At 45.4% G+C, this 20,755-nt stretch overlaps 1 long non-coding RNA gene across 1 annotated transcript in view; it reads right to left on the reverse strand.

Moving 5' to 3' along the window:
• The window catches only part of LOC126419341 (uncharacterized), a 510,993-nt gene that overhangs the window by 322,271 nt on the left and 167,967 nt on the right, over positions 1-20,755 (reverse strand). The window contains exon 3 of the long non-coding RNA XR_007575991.1: positions 14,321-14,421. This is a non-coding gene — a long non-coding RNA (uncharacterized LOC126419341). The remainder of the gene's footprint in view (positions 1-14,320; positions 14,422-20,755) is intronic.

The following is a 20,755-nucleotide window of genomic DNA, read 5'->3' on the forward strand; positions in this document are numbered from 1 at the left end:
GTTGGAAGAACTGGGTTCCCCCTGAGCAGCTATAGCGTACGGATCTCCGTGCCGGCACGTTCACAGGAGCTCAGTCCGTCAGTTCACCTGATGATGGCGACATGTGTGATCGCCGAAATATTGTGCCCGTTGGACACTGTAGACCGGCAGTACACCCGTGGATATTCTGATTATCAAATACACCGGGAGAAACTCAAGAATCACATCGTCTTCTTTCCTGAGATTTCCAGTGGAGTTCACACAACCTACCGGTAACAAATTTAGCAATACGCCTCTGAACTACTTAGTTGTCTTCCTTTATTCCATCTGATGGGGATGCCAATCACTCGAGTAGTACTCAACAATGGACTGCACAAGTGTTCCGTACGATTCCTCCTTTATAGATGAGCTACATTTTCTTAGAGTTCTTCCAACTAACCGAGTTGACCATTCATCTTCCCTATTGCCCGTCGTATGTGCTCGTTCCATTTCGTTTCGCTTAGATATTTCCACCCAGATATTTAATCGACGTCACACTGTCAAGCTAAACACCACTAATGCTGTATTCGAATATTAAAGCTTTGTTTTCCCTAATAATCCAAATTAATTCACATTTTTCCACATTTAGGGCGAATAGTCATTCATCACACTAAAAAGAATTTCTCTCCAAATTATCCTGTATCATCCTGCAGTTGCTTAAAGACATCAGTGCCCCGTTCATTACAGCGTCATCATCAAGGAGTTGCAGACCGCTGCTGCTCATCCTGCCCGTCAGACGTTTTTGTAGTGGGTTGGTGCACAAGTTCATAGCGTCTTTCCAAAAGTTTAATAAACACGATAGATACACACAAAAGATAGTTTATAGCCATCAATAACACAGGGCAGGTCAAAAGTCCTTGGACACCTTCATAAGTTGGAAGATTAAAGGGAAAATTGAAATGTGATTATGGGAACATAGGTTTGACGTGGGGCCGCAACTTTTGGAGTGAATGCCATTCACGGCCGCCATCTTGAAATCCGCCATTTTGGATTCTTTTTTTTTAATGGGAAGGGGGGGGGGGGGACTATGACACATCAAATAACACTCCCTTGAGCTCTGGAATTTAGTGGTGTAATTTGTTGCTGACTATATTGTACAGTTTGGAATTTATTAATGTTCAAAGTTACCTTGATACCGACTCATGTCTCTCTTTGTTCCAGGTGATCTAAAATGGGTCTGACACGTGAACAGAAGATTGAAATCATTCTTATATCAGGGGAACGCAGCTACCGAACAATAGCAGCTGACTACAACAGACGGCACCCAGACAGAGAACCGGTATAAGCACAGCACGGTGGGCCGGCCCCGGTGGCCGAGCGGTTCTAGGCGCTTCAGTCCGGAACCGCGCTGCTGCTACGGTTGCAGGTTCGAATCCTGCCTCGGGCATGGATGTGTGCGATGTCCATAGGTTAGTTAGTAGTTCTAAGATCTATGGGACTGATGACCTCAGAAGTTAAGTCCCATAGTGCTCAGAGCCATCTGAACCATTTTGAACCAGCACGGTGGCTCACGTTGTAAGGGGTCCGTAGGCCCTTATTATAAGTTTTGCGACAGCACAGGTCGACAGGACAAACAATCGATAGTGTGTGTCGGGTTGCGAGAGCGAGAGCGAGTGTTGAGACAGTAGTGAGTGGTACGCGCTGCGGGCCGAGCAGGGTGGAGGTCTGTTGCTGGAATGCAAGACCGTACCGACAAAGGGAGTGGCCATCGCCGTGGTTTAACCCCTTTGTGTTAGAAATATACGGGAAAGTGAAAAAGTACAATTACTAGTGTGATTCAGTGATATTTTTGTGCCGATATTTGTAATTACGCGTCTACCGCGCCGGCATCATTTGGATTGCAGTGTTGGATTGCAGTGTTGGATTGTAGTGTTGGATTACAATGATTGAAATTGCGTGTGACGGTAATGAATAACTGAAGGGCCTGTGCTGAGATTAGCCGTTATTAATTCTGTACGACGAAGGCGGTGGCTGTCTCCTTACTTTGTGTTTTTGTGATGAATATAGGTCATTGATTAATGAAGCTGTGTTGTCGTTCTTCTTGGCACCAGACATTTCTTTATTACAGCATTTGAGAAGGACAAAATGGAATGTAACATCTCCGTAGCAGTCCAATCCGATTGCCAGCCCCATTAGGTACACGGTCACATTAATTATTATCTATTTGGGCTGCTATCAGATCCCGATCGAGCGGGATAAGTCAGTAAGATTAAACCAGAGTGTTACAACGTGATCACCAAATTCCGAGAGACGGGCTCTGTTCACGATAGGGCACGTAGTGAGCGACCAAGGACTGCCACCAATGAGGAAACCGCAACTGCGGTTGTTGCGTCATTTGTGAAAAGTCCTAAACGAAGTACCCGTCGTATGGCCCTAGCATGTGGAATAAGACAAACCTCCGTTGTCCGGATATTGCACACCACTTAGTGGCATCCTTACTAGCCGCAGATGCAACATCGACTTAACGCGGATGACCCTGATCGCTGGTTGGAGTTCTGCCTGTGGGCTACTGAACAACACGAAATGGATCCTTCGTTTGCCAAGGGCATACTGTTCAGCGACGAGGCGTATTTCACTTTGAGTGGGGAGGTTAATCGACATAATTGTCGATACTTGAGTGACGCAAATCCGAACTGGGTTGCCCCAATTCGTTTTTCATTTACAACACCTTAACTGCACCACAGTATCTGATGCTGCTGCTGGACCTTGTGTTCCCTTCCACATTGAACGGTGTTCCCTTCCACATTGAACGTTGACGGCATTTTCCCATCTTATTTTCAGCACGATGGAGCCCCTCCACACTGTGGCATTCGTGTCCGTGAATGGTTGGAGGAATAACTGCCAGGGAAGTGGATTGGTCGCCGTGATCCCATGGAGTGGCCGTTCACATCCCCTGACTTAACGCCCCCTTTAGTTTTTATCTATGGGGGCATCTTAAGCAGACAGTGTATGCTGAGAGCATCCGTGATTTGAGTCACCTGGAGGAACGCATACAACACGCCTGTGACCAAATTGCAGGAGACACTCTCATCCACGTACAGTCCGAGTAGTCGCATCGACTACAGTTGTGTATTGCACGGGATGGACAACATGTAGAACTTGTAGCAGTCGGTATGAAGGTAATTTCCCAACTTTGAACATTAATAACCTCTAAACTGTACAAGATAGACAAAAACAAATTACACCACTAAATTCCAGAGCTCAAGCGAGTGTTACTTGATGTGTCATACACCCCCCCCCCCTTTCCCATTAAAAAAAAAAAATGACTTGAATCCAAAATGGCGGATTTCAAGATGGCGGCTGTGAATGACATTCACTCCAAAAGTTGCGGCCCCACATCAAACCTATGTTCCTATCATCACATTTCAATTTTCCCTTCAATCTTCCAACTTATGAAGGTGTCCAAGGATTTTTGATTCGCCCTGTATATTCTCCTTATCGCTTACAAGTCTGCCAACGCTGCCGTAACTTTTCGATTCCGTAACTGTAGAAATCACAGTGTTCTGAAGCGAAGAACTCGGTGAGCCATGTTCGAGGCGCAGTTTCATCTGTAAAGGAAGTACCGTGAAGGTTGTTCGATAGAAAGCGGAAAAGATGAAAATCTGAGGACGCAAGAGCAGGTGATAAGGTGGGTGTTGTTCAGCTGTTTCCCATCATTTCAGATAAATTACATTTAGCAGCCACGGACCTGTATAGACCCGTGCGGTTCCAACTCAAATCCTACAGTGTTTTTCGTCAGTCCAGCAGAATGCAGGCGGGCGTTATCGTGGAGTAGCGTCACTTCACGCAGTCTTCCTGGTCGTTGTTCTTGGACTGCATTTGCATGACGTCTTTGTTTTGGACAATTAAAATAATGTCAGCAGTGACATTACACCTGGGGGAAGTAATTCATAGTATATCACACCGTCGCTGTTCCATCAGATGTATAACATCTTTTGTCGATGCGTGCAGGTCTTCGTACACAACCATCCCTTTCTTTTCGTTATGGTAGCATGAAGAGACAATTTCTAGCCACTAGTAATGAAACAGCATAGGAATGATCGGCGTTGTTCATGAGCCAATTGGTGACGGGCAAGCAGAGATGCACATATGGTTACCCACTGAGTTTTGTTATTTTAACTTAGAGCATAAGGTACCCATAGACCCGATTTTTAAACCTTCCCCGTTGCAAGCAAATGTCGTGCGATGGAGGAATGATAAAAGTTCATCACATTTGCCAGTTCTCAAGTACAGTGACGTCCATCATTGTGGATTTATGAGCTTAAACGATCTTCACCAAACCCCGAAGGTCTTCCTTAACATGGAGAGACACGAATGTTAACAAGATCCTCCTTACACAGAGAAAACTATTTTCTTGCCGTGCTCTGTCCAACGGCGTTATCCCCATACACATCGCAAATGTTTCAGGCTGCCGCCGCTGCTGTCACCCCTCTACTGAACTCAAACAGAAGAATACGTCGGAAATACTCCGATTTCTCCACTTGGCACTTCATTTTCTAGCGTCCACAGCTCCACTCACTATCTCCAAATGAAAATATATTAATTCAAATAGCAACAGGGCACTACAAATAAAAAATGGCAATCGACAAATAAACTCATAGCAAACGGAATACCAAAATGCAAAACAATACCTTTATGAACTTGTGCACCATCGTAATATATCGAGACCAAGAGGGTCCTACCAAAGTTCCCTTGGCCATGCCTAAGGATACCTTTGCTTACTGCCAAAGGTTTTAAATAGCATCCAACATTAGCGGTCGCTCTCATTTTACTGATTAATCTTGTTGAGACAACAAGTGTCTTCCGCCGTAAGTACAGTCAGCCTCCAGGCCACATGGACCTACAGCTTAGGCGCCATGTTGCCACAGATTACCTGAGTGCCTAAGGCCTCAGAAGTTCATGGGAGGCTAACGGTTAAGTCAAGAAAAACCGCTTAGAATCTTGTTGCTTCTCTGGTAGCGACAATTAGTCACATCAGAATCACGACGGTAACTAGCAATTACTACAGTTTCCAGAGTACAGGCGCCTCTAACCTGCCTCTAAGGTAATCTCAAACGTTCTACAGACCGTGTTTTATAACTGTACAGAATCCTCAGTTTAATGCCTGATTTCTACATTCATGTATGTTTCATGATTTCTTTTTTTCTTTTTTTTCCCTTGTCGGCAAGCATTAACAGGCGGATCCTTAACTAATGTTTCTCTATAGTAACAGCACTTTTGCCGCTCATTTCGGTGCTTTCATATTAATTACACGCGTAAGTCTCTCGTAAAAGTCTCTATGAACTTTCGACTCTGTATGTACAGAACAGGGAATCAGTGATCATAAGGCCGTTGCAGCATCCCTGAATATGGAAGTTAATAGGAATATAAAAAAAGGGAGGAAGGTTTATCTGTTTAGCAAGAGTAATAGAAGGCAGATTTCAGACTACCTAACAGATCAAAACGAAAATTTCTGCTCCGACACTGACAATGTTGAGTGTTTATGGAAAAAGTTCAAGGCAATCGTAAAATGCGTTTTAGACAGGTACGTGCCGAGTAAAACTGTGAGGGACGGGAAAAACCCACCGTGGTACAACAACAAAGTTAGGAAACTACTGCGAAAGCAAAGAGAGCTCCACTCCAAGTTTAAACGCAGCCAAAACCTCTCAGACAAACAGAAGCTAAACGATGTCAAAGTTAGCGTAAGGAGGGCTATGCGTGAAGCGTTCATTGAATTCGAAAGTAAAATTCTATGTACCGACTTGACAGAAAATCCTAGGAAGTTCTGGTCTTACGTTAAATCAGTAAGTGGCTCGAAACAGCATATCCAGACACTACGGGATGATGATGGCATTGAAACAGAGGATGACACGCGTAAAGCTGAAATACTAAACACCTTTTTCCAAAGCTGTTTCACAGAGGAAGACCGCACTGCAGTTCCTTCTCTAAATCCTCGCACAAACGAAAAAATGGCTGACATCGAAATAAGTGTCCAAGGAATAGAAAAGCAACTGGAATCACTCAATAGAGGAAAGTCCACTGGACCTGACGGGATACCAATTCGATTCTACACAGAGTACGCGAAAGAACTTGCCCCCCTTCTAACAGCCGTGTACCGCAAGTCTCTAGAGGAACGGAGGGTTCCAAATGATTGGAAAAGAGCACAGATAGTCCCGGTCTTCAAGAAGGGTCGTCGAGCAGATGCGCAAAACTATAGACCTGTATCTCTTACGTCGATCTCTTGTAGAATTTTAGAACATGTTTTTTGCTCGCGTATCATGTCATTTCTGGAAACCCAGAATCTACTATGTAGGAATCAACATGGATTCCGGAAACAGCGATCGTGTGAGACCCAACTCGCCTTATTTGTTCATGAGACCCAGAAAATATTAGATACAGGCTCCCAGGTAGATGCTATTTTTCTTGACTTCCGGAAGGCGTTCGATACAGTTCCGCACTGTCGCCTCATAAACAAAGTAAGAGCTTGCGGAATATCAGACCAGCTGTGTGGCTGGATTGAAGAGTTTTTAGCAAACAGAACACAGCATGTTGTTATCAATGGAGAGACGTCTACAGACGTTAAAGTAACCTCTGGCGTGCCACAGGGGAGTGTTATGGGACCATTGCTTTTCACAATATATATAAATGACTTAGTAGATAGTGTCGGAAGTTCCATGCGGCTTTTCGCGGATGATGCTGTAGTATACAGAGAAGTTGCTGCATTAGAAAATTGTAGTGAAATACAGGAAGATCTGCAGCGGATAGGCACTTGGTGCAGGGAGTGGCAACTGACCCTTAACATAGACAAATGTAATGTATTGCGAATACATAGAAAGAAGGATCCTTTATTGTATGATTACATGATAGCGGAACAAACACTGGTAGCAGTTACTTCTGTAAAATATCTGGGAGTATGCCTACGGAACGATTTGAAGTGGAATGATCATATAAAATTAATTGTTGGTAAGGCGGGTACCAGGTTGAGATTCATTGGGAGAGTGCTTAGAAAATGTAGTCCATCAACAAAGGAGGTGGCTTACAAAACACTCGTTCGACCTATACTTGAGTATTGCTCATCAGTGTGGGATCCGTACCAGGTCGGGTTGACGGAGGAGATAGAGAAGATCCAAAGAAGAGCGGCGCGTTTCGTCACCGGGTTATTTGGTAACCGTGATAGCGTTACGGAGATGTTTAATAAACTCAAGTGGCAGACTCTGCAAGAGAGGCGCTCTGCATCGCGGTGTAGCTTGCTCGCCAGGTTTCGAGAGGGTGCGTTTCTGGATGAGGTATCGAATATATTACTTCCCCCTACTTATACCTCCCGAGGAGATCACGAATGTAAAATTAGAGAGATTAGAGCGCGCACGGAGGCTTTCAGACAGTCGTTCTTCCCGCGAACCATACGCGACTGGAACAGGAAAGGGAGGTAATGACAGTGGCACGTAAAGTGTCCTCCGCCACACACCGTTGGGTGGCTTGCGGAGTATCAATGTAGATGTAGATGTAGATGTGAAGCAAAATGTATGTTGAATTTGTAGTCGACTCTTATTTTAAGTAGCGTTGTGGTTCGTTCCCTGACTGTACTCACGCTTTGACACCATCGCTGAGATTAAGCGTAACACAAGGTGAATCAAGCCTGAAGCAGTCTGAGAACCTGGTGTTCCAAGCAACTGTTTGGACTATGTACTTCGATAGTTGGGGTACTCGTTTTGAGCTAAGCCGGTAGGCGCAGGCTGCGGTTCAAACGGTGTTCATCAGTGCCGTCGAGGCAGAATTTTGATAACGTGACGATTTTCTGACTTACAAAAATGTCTTTTGATCGCAGAGCATGGTTTTGAGCTTTTGGAGAATACAGCTACTCGAAAAGTTACCTTCGAAAATAAGCATTGTGAATTTTGAGAGGGGTCAGGCACCACTTGACAATGGACTACTTCCCAGCGCGTCCAAACAGCAATGTCTCTAGGGGCATCTAGCCTGTTTGTGAAAGATTAAATAAAATGTCCAGGTCACCTACATAACGACTGAAAAGATCGTTAACATCTGTAAATACACTCCTGGAAATGGAAAAAAGAACACATTGACACCGGTGTGTCAGACCCACCATACTTGCTCCGGACACTGCGAGAGGGCTGTAAAAGCAATGATCACACGCACGGCACAGCGGACACACCAGGAACCGCGGTGTTGGCCGTCGAATGGCGCTAGCTGCGCAGCATTTGTGCACCGCCGCCGTCAGTGTCAGCCAGTTTGCCGTGGCATACGGAGCTCCATCGTAGTCTTTAACACTGGTAGTATGCCGCGACAGCGTGGACGTGAACCGTGTGTGCAGTTGACGGACTTTGAGCGAGGGCGTATAGTGGGCATGCGGGAGGCCGGGTGGACGTACCGCCGAATTGCGCAACACGTGGGGCGTGAGGTCTCCACAGTACATCGATGTTGTCGCCAGTGGTCGGCGGAAGGTGCACGTGCCCGTCGACCTGGGACCGGACCGCAGCGACGCACGGATGCATGCCAAGACCGTAGGATCCTACGCAGTGCCGTAGGGGACCGCACCGCCACTTCCCAGCAAATTAGGGACACTATTGCTCCTGGGGTATCGGCGAGGACCATTCGCAACCGTCTCCATGAAGCTGGGCTACGGTCCCGCACACCGTTAGGCCGTCTTCCGCTCACGCCCCAACATCGTGCAGCCCGCCTCCAGTGGTGTCGCGAGAGGCGTGAATGGAGCGACGAATGGAGACGTGTCGTCTTCAGCGACGAGAGTCGCTTCTGCCTTGGTGCCAATGATGGTCGTATGCGTGTTTGGCGCCGTGCAGGTGAGCGCCACAATCAGGACTGCATACGACCGAGGCACACAGGGCCAACACCCCCCTCATCATGGTGTGGGGAGCGATCTCCTACACTGGCCGTACACCACTGGTGATCGTCGATGGGACACTGAATAGTGCACGGTACATCCAAACCGTCATCGAACCCATCGTTCTACCATTCCTTGACTGGCAAGGGAACTTGCTGTTCCAACAGGACAATGCACGTCCGCATGTATCCCGTGCCACCCAACGTGCTCTAGAAGGTGTAAGTCAACTACCCTGGCCAGCAAGATCTCCGGATCTGTACCCCATTGAGCATGTTTGGGACTGGATGAAGCGTCGTCTCACGCGGTCTGCTCGTCCAGCACGAACGCTGGGTCAACTGAGGCGCCAGGTGGAAATGGCATGGCAAGCCGTTCCACAGGACTACATCCAGCATCTCTACGATCGTCTCCATGGGAGAATAGCAGCCTGCATTGCTGCGAAAGGTGGATATACACTGTACTAGTGCCGACATTGTGCATGCTCTGTTGCCTGTGTCTATGTGCCTGTGGTTCTGTCAGTGTGATCATGTGATGTATCTGACCCCAGGAATGTGTCAATAAAGTTTCCCCTTCCTGGGACAATGAATTCACGGTGTTCTTATTTCAATTTCCAGGAGTGTATGTTTTTCGCTGAGTTTCATATCATATTCCGAATTAGATATACTATAACAGTCTGTTCTGGGCGAATGTTACGAGCCTCCCTCCACCCATCCATTTCAACTGAGCTACTGCACCATCTCTAATGATGTCGACTAGACATAAAACTTGAACCTCCCCCATCCCTCCCTTCCATACCCTAAAAAAACACGGAGCTTAGAAACATTACAGAAACATCCCAACAGATACACATGACATACGGCGGACGGAGAAATAGCGTACTACACACAAACTTGTTTCCCGTTAAGTAAGGGCACTTAGGAACTAGCATCTTAAAAGCAAAACTTTTTTGTATGCCTACAACATTTAAGTGCCGCAACAATATTACAGTCGAAATTTTAACGATGTGAGTCCCAGAGTTTTCTCTACACTTGTATTAGAGTGACATTTTTATGGTACTCGAAGTACAAGAAAAGCTACCTGAACGCAGGTGTTCGTGGAATGAAAAACGTCACTGCTGTTTACGCAGCAGTTGTAAACGAAGGCAATGTAGGCAACAACGAAGAGCTCACTAAGTGGTTCAAAAGCGTCTAAGTGCACACGTATGTCTGGAAGAATGGAGAGTAAAATTTAGACTAAAGCTACTCATCGGGAAGAAGCTCTCGCAAAATACTGATAGGCAACGATCCAGTAAAAGCGAAAGGATATACACTACTGACCATTAAAATTGCTACACCAAGAAGAAATCCAGATGATAAGCGGATATTCATTGCACAAATATATTATACTAGAACTGACATGTGATTACATTTTCACGCAATTTGGGTGCACAGATATTGGGAAATCAGTACCCAGAACAATCACCTCTGGCCGTAATAACGGTCTTCCTGGGCATTGAGTCAAACAGAGCTTGGATGGCGTGTACACGCACATCTGCCCATGCAGCTCCAACACGATACCACAGTTCATCAAGAGTAGTGACTGGCGTATTGTGACGAGCCAATTGCTCGGCCGCCATCGACCAGGCGTTTTCAATTGGTGAGAGATCTGGAGAATGTGCTGGCCAGGGCAGCAGTCGAACATTTTCTGTATCCAGAAAGGCCCGTACAGGACCTGCAACATGCGGTCGTGCATTATCCTGCTGACATGTAGGGTTTCGCAGGGATCGAATTAAGGGTAGAGCCACGGGTCGTAACACATCTGAAATGTACCGTCCACTGTTCAAAGTACCGTCAATGCGAACAAGAGGTGACCGAGACATGTAACCAATGGCACTCCATACCATCACGCCGGGTGATACGCCAGTATGGCGATGACAAATACACGCTTCCAATGTGCGTTCACCGTAATGTTGCCAAACACGGATGCGACCATCATGATGCTGTAAACAGAACCTGGATTCATCCGAAAAAATGACGTTTTCCCATTCGTGCACCAGGTTCGTCGTTGAGTACACCATCGCAGGCGCTCCTGTCTGTGATGCAGCGTCAGGGATAACCGCAGCCATGGTCTCCGAGCTGATAGTCCGTGCTGCTGCAAACGTCGTAGAACTGTTCGTGCAGATGGCTGTTGTCTTGCAAATGGTCCCCATCTGTTGACTCAGGGATCGAGACGTGGCTGCACGATCCGTTACAGCCATACGGATAAGATGCCTCTCATCTCGACTGCTAGTGATTCGAGGCCGTTGGGATCCAGCACGGCGTTCCGTATTACCCTCCTGAACCCACCGATTCCATATTCTGCTAACAGTCATTGGATCTCGACCAACGCGAGCAGCAATGTCGCGGTACGATAAACCGCAATCGCGATAGGCTACAATCCGACCTTTATCAAAGACGGAAACGTGATGGTACACATTTCTCCTCCTTACACGAGGCATCACAACAACGTTTCACCAGGCAACGCCGGTCAACTGCTGTTTGTGTATGAGAAATCGGTTGGAAACTTTCCTCATGTCAGCACGTTGTAGGTGTCGCCACCGGCGCCAACCTTGTGTGAATGCTCTGAAAAGCTAATCATTTGCATACCACAGTATCTTCTTCCCGTAAGTTAAATTTCGCGTCTGTAGCACGTCATCTTCGTGATGTAGCAATTTTTATGGCCAGTACTCTACTTCCTCGAATACACGTTTCATATAATGGGTAAAGGTTGCATTAATTCTAGAATATACGTCACGCCAACAATCTTTCTCACCATAAATACTCTAGCTACGTAATTACATGGTTTTCGTGCCACACAAAAAATAATCATATTTGTTTCAGAAACGTCCACGGCTTCCGTAGATACTCAGACCGAGCGTTACATACGAGGGTAATCCCGAAAGTAAGGTATCCTATTTTTTATAAGTACATAGACCTGTTTATTTCCACAATGGTTTACATCAGTTTACAGCTTGAACATTTAGCTATTTTCGTCATAATCACCATTTCTGTCGATGCATTTTTGTAGACGCTTTGGCAGTTTTTTATGCCCATGTCATACCAGCTCACCGCCATGCTGTTCAGAAAGTTTTGAACCTATTTTTTCAACTCGTCGTCGGAGCTGAATCGCTTGCCGGCCAAATGTTCTTTTAACTTAGGAAACGTGATAGTCACTGGGCGCAAAGTCAGAACTATAGGGTGGGCAGGTGATTACGTTCCACTGAAACTGTTGCAGGAGAGCAACAGTTTGCCGAGCGATGTGTGGGCGAGCGTTGTCATGGAAAATGTGTACGCCCTTGATCAACATTCCTCTTCTCCGGTTCTGAATTGTCCGTTTGAGTTTTTTCAGAGTCTCACAGTACGTGTCAGCTTTAATTGTGGTCCCAGTGGGCATAAAGTCGACCAATAATACCCCTTTCCGATCCCAAAAAAACGGTTGTCATGACTTTACCGGCAGACTGTGTTTGGATTCCCGCGGCTTTGGCGAAGGAGGATGCCGCCACTGGCGTGATTGTTACTTGGTCTCAGGTGTAAAGTGGTATGCCCAGGTTTCGTCACCCGTGACAAGTGAGTCCAGAAAGTTGTCCTGTTCGGCTGTGAGGCGGTGAAGGAATGCGCGGGAAGCATCAACGCGTTGCCGCATGTGGTCCTCAGTCAGCATGCATGGCACTCATCTTGCGTACACCTTCCGGTAGTTCAGTGTTTCCGTTAAAATTCTGTGGGCGGTGCTTCGGGAAACCTGAGGAACCAATGTGTAGAGATCATCCAGGGTGATCCGCCGATCTTCACGCATGCTTTGCTCAACCTTCAACACTGTCTCCTTAGAAATTGACGTTCTCCCGCTCCTTTGTTCGTCGTGAATTTCGGTCCGACCAGCTGCAAACTCTCTACACCACTTACAAACATTTTTGACATCAATGCACGACTCACCATTCACTTCCGTCAATTGGCGATGGATTTCAATCGGCGCAGTGCCCTTTGTGTTCAACCAACGAATAACTGCGCGCAATTCGCACTTGGCAGTAACATCCAACTGCAGCTCCATTCTCAACGGCTGCCAAGCCAAGACTGAGCGCCTCAGCGCGGCGTGCGCATGTTTACACACAAAGCGTGAAGCACTCTTCATAACATTGTGACCAACTGCCACACAAATAGAGTTCTGTACTTACAAAAAAATAGGAGACCTTACTTTTGGGATTACCCTCGTAATATATCCGATACTCATTTCTCTTGATCAAATTCTAACGACATGCAGGCATTTGAGAGTAAGCTTAATCGTTTGCGGTTTTTATAATAAAGCTCTGTACTAAAGTTTCAGCACAGCAGAATGTACAACAAAATTCTAAAAAAGATACACACATCCGTAAAATTTTTTATTTCTGGTTGGAGTTCTCCGCTGATGGAAGTGACGAGAAAAATCCGAAATTGACCTGCTTCGATTGGAAGTCCAACAGGGAAATTTTTGATGGCAGGCAACTTTTAATGAAAATATGAAACGCGGTTGTCAATCTGAGAAAATTCTTTTCGATTGCAACACAGAATACCGCAAAAAGAGTACGTATCACATCATTACGTCAAGTAACTTTGCATCGTCATTCATTCACAAATAATTGTTTAAAAAGTCTACTACGATGGAAATGTTTCTTTTTCATCAATACTCTGAATACAGAGTTTGATAAGTAATTTAGCATCATTTGTTCATGTGTCATTCGTGAAGTAAGGTAAGTTTGTGCACAGAACATACCCAGCTGTTTTGAGGCTGACAGCCTTTCGCTTTCTGTGTTCAGTAATTAGAAGGGCGTGACTAACGCAATCAGCGCCTCTGATCCGACTGTGGGAGGAGTAAAACACTGCAATAGTGGAAGCGACGTCACAGGCGGTGTACTCTGTTTTTGCAGTAGGAAAATAACACGTCCCGGGCGTTTCAGGACATTATTGTCGTTGTCTGTAGGAAATGTTGTATGAGTTCGGCCAGAGCTACTGTTTCCCAATGGGTGAACAGATAGTCATACGTAATTTAACGGAGAGACATGTTACTATGTTCCGTGCAATGTCGGCCTGGAGCTTTCAGACTATTTTATTTTTTCAATATCTGCTTGCTAAACGTTTTACGGATGATGATCATTTCCTGTATGCTGTCGTAGACTGGTGCTGAAGCACCACACATGTCTCAATGATGTGAAGGACTATTTATATTATCGTCTAAGTTGGAAAGAGGTGCCATTGCTCACTCTAAGACTTTATGGAGGCGTACGTGATAGTATTTGGCAAAATGGGAAGTATCGTATTTTTGCAGTACTGATAATAAATCTTTTACTATGACGAAACTGTCTGTAGTTACTACGGCATACAGTCGATCGCATGGCTCTCCAGGAATGGAGTTAGTTTCTCAGAAGTTTGGTGTATATTAGTTTATGCGAGCAAAATATGTGTATATATCTCTCTCTCTTACCTTCCTTCCATACACTGTCAAATCCTTTACGGACGAAGCTATCTCATACAACTCGTGCTAATACGTCTTGTTCCTCCAACGTGCAGTTCGGTCGCAGGGAACTGAAACAACGTAAAAAATACACTATTTAAAAGCGAAATAGTATATGCTTATTTTATTTACATCAGTTAACCGAAGAACTTATTTTAATTAAAAACCCATACCATGGCATTTCATTTCAGGAGTGTGAAATGCGGTAACCTCTAGCTGCCCGCTTGCCAAAACCATCGTGTAACAAGGTACAAAATCCTATGAATCTACATGAGAATAGGTATGAACGCAATTGAGATACTTATGCCTGAATCTCTTTTACCAGAATCTGTTCTGGTACATAAAACATTGGCTTTTGTCGAATGTGAAAGGACAGAAAAGTTAAACAGTCTCTAAAATAAGATGGGGAGGGGGTGGGGGCGGGGGTGCCCGTTCACGGTCTCATTAACTGTGCACCAGTTTCATTAAGTGCTGTTTTAGCTTTATACGCTTTTTTTTTTTTTTAGAGAAAAACCTGCAACGAAAGCAAGAGACAAAAATAGTTCGTTCTCTAACTAAATTTTGCAATATTACACAAACGCGTACTTTCATGATGTAAATGATGTAATTTCTGTACGAATTAGACCTATGTTGGTATTCCTAATGTTACATGTTTACTAAACCTACGTGTTCACACTCGACGAATTTCACATACACAGACACGAATAATTGCATTTCAAGACCTATAATTGTAAACTTTCCATTAATCTCGAAGTGGCACAGAATGCGGATATGAAAATTCAGCAGAGAAAATTTCACTAGTTACAGAACCATCGTTGCTATCCATCTAAAGCTATACATATTTTGATCTAAAATTCCTTTCTAATTATTTTAACTAAGCGGGCACTTTTTGTCTACACGACACGCCATAGTAAATATAAGATGAGGCACACACAGTTTTTTTTTTCCAAGTTGCATTTGTGATCAACATGTACCAACAAGGTCATGGATCACCATTTAACAATTTCTTACAGATTTATTATGAGCGTTAAAATCAATCATAGTTTTAGTTTTCGTAGCTGATAATTCACTTCGTTTCATAATAAATGATATCTATAAGCACAAGAGAGATCTCTCGTGTCCTTTTATTTCCATTTAGATACACTATTTGATCAAAAGTATCCTGACACCTGGCTAGAAAGACTTAAAAGTTCGTCGCGCCCTCTATCGGTAATGCTGGAATTCAGTATGGTGTTGGCCCACCCTTAGCCTTGATGACACAGTCCCTTTGATAGTTCAAAGATGTCACTAAACTCGCCCAAAGATGTAAACAACCACGCATGAGCAGCGCTTATTAGACGGAGGGAGTCGGACAGCCGATCAGTTCGTCATTCCTCCAGAAAGGAGGTACACGGCTCGTGTTGCCTGTAGTTCAACCATGCCTAGACGGTCAATACCGCTGTTCGATCGCGTCCGCATTGTTACTTTGTGCCGGGAAGGGCTCTCAACAAGGGAAGTGCCCAGGCGTCTGGGAGTGTACCAAAGCGATGTTGTTCGGAAATTGAGAAGATACAGAGAGACAGGAACTGTTGATGACATGACTCGCTCAGGCCGCCCAACAGCTACTATGGCTACTGCGGATTATGGGTCGGAAGAACCCTGACGGCACAGCCACCATGTTGACTAATGCTTTTCGTGCAGCCACACGACGTTGTTACTACTCAAAAGGTGCGCAAGAGGCTGGATGATGCGCAACTTCACTCCCGACGTCCATGGCGAGGTCCATCTTTGCAACCACGACACCATACAGCGCGGTACAGATGGGTCTAAAAACATGCCGAATGGACCGCTCAGGATTGGCATCGCGTTCTCTTCATCGATGAGTGTTGCATATGCCCTCAACCAGACAATCGTTGGAGACGTGTTTGGAGGCAATCCGGTCAGGCTGAACGCCTTAGACATACTGTGCAAGGTGGAGGTTCGCTGCTGTTTTGGGGTGGCAATATGAGAGGGGCCGACGTAAGCCGCTGGTGGTCATGGAAGGCGCCGTAACGGCTGTACGATACGTGAATGCCATCCTCCGACCGATACTGCAACCATATCGGCAGCGTATTGGCAAGGCATTAGTCTTCATGGACGACAATTCGCGGCCCCATCATGGACATCTTGTGAATGGCTTCATTCAGGACAACGACATCGCTGCTCGACACGAGTGGCCAGCATATTCTCCAGACATGAACCCTATCGAACATGCCTGGGAGAGACTGGAAAGGACTGTTTATGGATGACGTGACCCACCAACCACCCTGAGGGACCTGCGCCGAATCGCCGTTGAGGAGTGGGACAATCTGGACCACCAGTGCCTTGATGAGCTTATGGATAGTATGCCATCACAAGTAGAGGCATGCATCAATGCAAGAGGACGTGCTACTGGGTCCTATAGTTATCGGTATGTACAGCAATCTGGACCACCACCTCTGAAGGTCTCGCTGCATGGTGGTACAATATGCAATGTTTGGTTTTCATGAAGAAAAAAAAAAGGGCGGAAATGATGTTCACATATATTATCTCTACTCCAATTTTCTGTTCAGGTTCCGGAATTATCGGAACCGAAGTGATGAAAACTTTTTTTGATGGGTGTATTATGGAATTATGGGACGTCCTGGCTTTACTGTCAAGTTTCCGGGCGTATTTTGGAATCGTCTAATACTTGCTCTTCCTTACCTAATCGTAGAGAAAGCGGGCTGTAAAATTTCTTTGTACGTGTCATATGCACACTATTACCTTGTTTTAAAGTCGTTGTAGTTTCTTGATGTGAACTTCGGTGCTGTGGCACAGACCAGATCCAGGGCCTGCAAAATTGCAATTGGCACTAAACGGACAATGATGGCCTTTCTTTTTCTTCTTGTTTCGAATGGGCCTACTTTGGACCACGCTTGTTCAATTGTTGGGCTTTGATTTTTGCCCAGTACTGTAGCATCCGCTGCCGAAGTAACTTCTTCCTTTCTTCTGTCCACGGGGTACCTTTTCCTGAAATTCTCGGGCTTTCTTCAGGGTACGTCTCAAAGACTGTCTGCTCTGGAGATCAGTTATACTCTTTAAAGTCCGTTTCAGTTTCTGTCAGCAAAGTGGTGCGAATCTTCTTGTTTTGGCAGAAGGTGAACAGACGGTTGGTCAATCTGTTTGAGGGCAATCTTGCAACATGGCTATAGAAAGCTACCCTTCTTTTTCTTGCGCAGTCAGAGAGCCTCTCGATATGCTCGTAGAACTCCGAGTTACGTCGCCTTCTGAATTACCCACCTCCTTCTACCGAGCTTAAGCTCTTCCTCAGGATTCTCCACTCTCTGACTTCCTATATCTCCATCAGACCTCTCCGGTTCGTCGAAAGATATTCCATAGCATACAGGGCTTCTGGTCGTATGACATGGGTAGTGCTTAAGTTTCAGGTTACGTGACGGGCATTTTTTGTTGTAGGTGTTCATAGTCAGTCGATAAGCTAGCTACAAGTTGTTGACTCTCATGGATAATGACGTTTTTTGAGATAAGTTGACTTCAATCCATTCGCCGAGATACTTAAACTTCAGTCCTTTTGATGTTTCCCTGGTCTAGTAACATCTCTCTGTTAGCTTCTTTGATGTTGGTGAAGAACTTTGTTTTCTCCAGCGACACTTGAAGACGCACTTATGCTGCAGGTTTTCTGAGGAAGTTTACCTACATTGTTGCCGTTTCAAGAGAATCAGCAATCAGTGCCATGTCATCTGGAAAAGCCAGGCAATCTACAATGAGTCCTTCGTTCTTACGGCCCAGATTAATGAGAAAACACATTGCATCAAGGATTTAGAAGCATCATGTAAACCAAATGTGAGTAAAGACCTCCTACGTAAGCGCCAATCAAGTGTCATAGATACTTTGTTGTCATGGTCTACTGAAATGGAACGACAAAAAGTCGTACATCTTCAATTACTCGAGGGTGTTTCTTGGTCCGGAGGAGTGCCTGATTTAGGTCCCAGTAAGTCCCAGTCGCTAGGCCGTGTCCACCTCTCCAGATCACGCTTAACATCTTGTAGTCGGAGCTGAATTATAGCTGGGGATAAGATTCTGGGATTTCTAGTGATGTCATTTTCGTAGATGTACTTGCTGATGCGTGGCGAAGTTCTGAGTTTTAACGTCCTGTCGACGACGAGATCATTAGAGATAGATCATTGGATCGCATTGAGAAGTACTACACTGGGCTCTTTTCAGATAAATTACGCATTATTTGCCTAAAGCTGTTTACGGAAATGACGGAAAACCGTGATATGGATATCCGGACGGGGATCTGAATCATCGTCTTCTCGAATAGGCGTCTTGTATCTTGCAAAGTTGGCGAAGTAGGCGCATAGTACAAGACAGGGGTTCTCACCGATCACTAGGGCCATCATGCATGGATCACTCTATGAAGGAATTCGATATTTTCGATTTGTACTGCGAATGTACGCCCACTGTTATAAAGAAGCCCAAGCAACAGGACGCTGTCAAAGTCCCGAGTAACATCTCATAGGATCATTCTACCAATCGTCTCTATCGTTGAAGACCAATGTGATTTCCCTAACAATTTTCCGCAGTTGCTACAATGTTGCACGTCCCACACGGACCCAAAATTGCTCCTCTAGTAAAATACCTCCCCTAGTCCGTCTGTGTGACAGTCTTCTCAAAAACAGTAGTGCAATGAGGGAGTGCGCCGCCTGTAATTTATTATTTTTTAGACTTGTGTATTTTTAAGCGGTAGTGAATGTCTTCTCTGCCACTGTGAGAACATTTGGCGCTAACGAACGCTAGAGTCGGCACCGCGTCACATCGCGCCAGCAAGTCTGCCACTGGTGTATTTACACAGGCACTGTTTACGCCGTGCGAGCTGGAAATAGCAAAGCACCGTCTCTAGAGCCAGAAGGCACGCTGCTGCCAGCTCTCGAGTTAGTCTGCACAACACGACCCGACATACAGGAAGGCACTGCACATAACGCACCACAGCAGAACTTTCATTCCACACACCTTCCTTCACTCGGTGGTGCGCCAGTCACCAACAGACACAAAAAATGGCTCTGAGCACTATGGGACTTAACATCTATGGTCATCAGTCCCCTAGAACTTAGAACTACTTAAACCTAACTAGCCTAAGGACATCACACAACACCCAGTCATCACGAGGCAGAGAAAATCCCTGACCCCCCCCCCCCCCCCCCCCGGCAACAGACACGTCTATCATTTTTTGTACTGAAATAAATGCACTGAAATAGAATGAACGACTCAGTCAGTGGAATGAGATTAATGTAAATGCAAAGCCACGAAATTACACAGATCAAAAGTATCTGGACACCTTGCGTAATGCAGAATTGGCAACCCGCTGTCACGGGAGGCGGATCCGTCATCACGAAACGAAACAGGCAGCACTGTGTAGTCAGTGCAGAAAGAGTAACAGCAGAAAGGTTCTTTCTGGAGAATTCAGTGACATTCAACGTAAAGACTTTGAGCTCAGATTCTGTTTACATCGAATAACGAACATCGATACGTTGTACCATCCAGAATTGTCGAAATGTCTACTTTTATTTAGTGTATGAATGTTGCAGTTTAGTTTAAATGTTGCCCACATAGTAATAACGTAAGAGGAAACCTGCCTTTTCGAGCACTTTTTTGACGAGTGCCAAGTCTGAGGCGTCATAGAATTCGGACTGTAAGTAGGAGAAAAATTTCCTTTGCACAATTTAAAAAGACAACCAATCTTCTATTACAGGAAATCTTTCGTTTCTTTCCGATTAGTCATTTCATCCTAATAATAGAGGATGTACCGGGTGATCAAAAAGTCAGTATAAATTTGATTGACACACATGCTTGGAATGACATGGGGTTTTATTAGAACAAAAAAAAAGTTCACAACATGTCCGACAGATGGCGCTGGACAGCAAACCGTCAGTGACTGCTACCGTGACGGGTGAGAGGTACGCCGATATGTTACAGAATTGCATCATCCCCAGCCTGGCTGATAAACACCTGCTGGAACGTACGATTTTTATGCAGGATGGCGCTCCACCCCATATTGCAAGACACGTGAAAGATCTCTTGCACGCGTCGTTTGGTGGTGATCGTGTTCTCAGCCGCCACTTTCGTCATGCTTGGCCTCCCAGGTCCCCAGACCTCAGTTCGTGCGATTATTGGCTTTGGGGTTACCTGAAGTCGCAAGTGTATCGTGATCGACCGACATCTCTAGGGATGCTGAAAGACAACATCCGACGCCAATGCCTCACCATAACTCCGGACATGCTTTACAGTGCTGTTCACAACATTATTCCTAGACTACAGCTATTGTTGAGGAATGATCGTGGATATACTGAGCATTTCGTTTAAAGAACATCATCTTTGCTTTGTCTTACTTTTTTATGCTAATTATTG

The sequence above is a fragment of the Schistocerca serialis genome, chromosome 9 (assembly GCF_023864345.2).
Source record: "Schistocerca serialis cubense isolate TAMUIC-IGC-003099 chromosome 9, iqSchSeri2.2, whole genome shotgun sequence".
In the NCBI taxonomy this organism is placed as follows: Eukaryota; Metazoa; Arthropoda; class Insecta; order Orthoptera; family Acrididae; genus Schistocerca; species Schistocerca serialis.